We start from the raw sequence: 2,801 nt of genomic DNA on the forward strand, positions 1-2,801 counted from the left end.
GTCATCTTGAGACTTAAAAACTTGAAATTTATTGGTCAGATAACTTCTTCTCCTACATTAACAAACCTGTTGCGGTGAACTGCATCGAGGGACATGGCAGTAATTAGAAGAGAGATAGGGAACAAGGTGTTGAAAACGAGTGTGTCTGGCTTGGTGGAGCTCAATATACTCAAGAACCTCACCGTATATGTTGTTGCAGGCTCTCTAGGTCGATTCAAATCTCATACCAGCAACATAGTGTTTGATGTATTCATAGGTACTTGCTGATTGGAAATATCTATTATATTCCTATCAGCCCGTCAACGTCTTTTCTATGCATTTTTAAAAAACTGCTATTATCTTTGTTTTCCATCATAAACTTTGGATATTTTTTTCCTTGCATGTTTTCTCTGTTCGGAGATTTTATTTCTATTTTGGATTATTAATGAAACGTCAACGGGTTCTAACTCATACAAGATTTGTTAGTTGTGTATTTTTTTGGTTTACCTATTTCTGACATTTTTTTTGTCCACCATAAACTATTTTTAACAAAGTCGAGTAAAACTCTAAAAATAAATAATTTTGCAACCATATAATTTTATAAATTTTTCTAGAGTTATTAATTTTTTATAAAAAATAGTTTATTACAATTCTATATTTTTGAAATTAATTTAGGTAAAATAAGAAAATAATGTAATTTATTGCTCGATAAATTGTTTAATTTTTTTAATTCAAATTTTATATTTTGTTCCTTACACTATTTGTTTTATATACTAACAACTACCTAAGTAAATACTAAACAACTTCATAAACTTTATCTTTTGAACATAAAAGCGCTAATAACGCTAATGGTCGATCAAATCATTACGAAGATAATGCATATGAATTTGCCGGTCATTCTTATATCAACTTAATCAAACTGTGTGACTTCCAAATGTTATGTTCATCACCATTATATACAACACGGAAAAACAAAATGGAAAAAAAATAAATGACAAAATCCCGTACACAAAACTACACAACGATCAATAACTTATCCGGCCCCGCTCTTGCGCGGGGGCTATACCCCTAGTTAAAATAATATAACATGTCTGTTGAAATGAGCTGATCAATATATGAGAGAAGATGGCTTAAGGAGTTGAAGAAGAGATGAGATGGTGTGAAGGAATAGAGAAGGATTGTTAAGGACCGATCAGGCTGTACAAGGCCGTGGAGAGGAAAGGAAGTTCAGTGGCAACTGTGATCATTGCAAGAAGCCGGGGCATAAGAGGAGTCAGTGCTGGATCCTACACCCTCATTTGAAGCCAGCCAAGTTCAACAAGGAGAGGGAGGGACGAGCTCACCTTTCTGCAGAGACTAGTGAAGCCGGCACATCAGGAGCTGGTTCATTGGATCATGCGGGTGAAAGTGGAGGAAGAGCCGTAGCCCCTCACCATCAAGGAGTAGGGAAGAACATGGAACATGAGGTGATTAGGAAGTCTGATATTGATGCCCTGATCAAAGCTCTCAAGGAGTCTGGTAACACACTCAAAAACACTCTTGGTTATTCTTATGCTGCTCATGTGTTACCTAGAACCTGTGATAAGTTGCTAGAGAACCTTGATAACATGAGGATTGAATCTGACTCATACAGGACCTTTACTGCTGATAGAATGCCGAGAAATGAATTCACATTGCTTGATCTCATTAGTAAATTGAAATTGGTAAGTGAAACACCTAGAAATCACATTGCTCAAGGAATAAAACCGTTGATTATTGATTCAGGTGCTTCACATCATATGATCAGTGATGATAGTCTTATAAAGAATATAGAACCTGCTCATGGACATGTAATGATTGCAAATGGTGATAGAATTCCTATTAGAGGTGTAGGGGACTTGAAACTGTTTAATAAGGATTCTAAAGCCTTATACATGCCTGAGTTTACTTCTAATCTATTATCTGTCAAGAGATGTACCAATGATCTTCAATGCAATGTCATTTTCAGTCCTAATGATGTGAAATTTCAGGATATTGAAAGCAGTAAGTTGATTGGGCAAGGAGTAACCAAAGGAGATCTTTATTTACTTGAAGACATTGCCCCCATTTCTAGTTCTAGTTACTTGTTGAGTTCTGTTTTAAGTAAAGGTGCATTATGGCATTCTAGGCTAGGACATCCACATGTTAGAGCCTTGAGCTTAATGTTACCAGGTGTCATGTTTAAAAATAATGATTGTGAAGCTTGTATTTTGGGAAAACATTGTAAGACTGTGTTTAAAAGATCTACTACTATCTATGATAAATGCTTTGATCTTATTCATTCTGATGTGTGGATTGCTCCCTGCTTATCTAGAGATAATTATAAGTACTTTGTCACATTCATAGATGAAAAATCAAAATACACGTGGATAACACTAGTAAAAACAAAGGATAGGGTTCTTGATGCATTTAGAAACTTTCAATCATATGTTTCTAACCAGTATAATGCCAAGATTAAGATTTTCAGGTCTAATAAATGGCCATAGGGGTTTTACCTTAGGAGATGTGACTGTTTAGATGGCTAAATGGACTGAGCCTTATCCTCACAGGCTGGGACAGGCTGTAAAGGCAAAAAGAACCTTATCCAAGATGCCAAAAACGTGTGACAGCTCTCATTGGATCAGTTTTGAATTAAACCAACCTTATCATTGACTTCACATGCTTATGCTTTCTGAAAACCCTTATGTCTCTTACTATATATTGTAAACTCTGTCTTGATTAATGATTAACACGTTTTGATCACATTCTCTCTCTAGTTCATCATGGTTCTCTTTTATATCTCATAAATCTCTTCATCCTATCCT

Source organism: Brassica oleracea, chromosome C2 (genome assembly GCF_000695525.1).
Source record: "Brassica oleracea var. oleracea cultivar TO1000 chromosome C2, BOL, whole genome shotgun sequence".
Classification (NCBI taxonomy): domain Eukaryota; kingdom Viridiplantae; phylum Streptophyta; class Magnoliopsida; order Brassicales; family Brassicaceae; genus Brassica; species Brassica oleracea.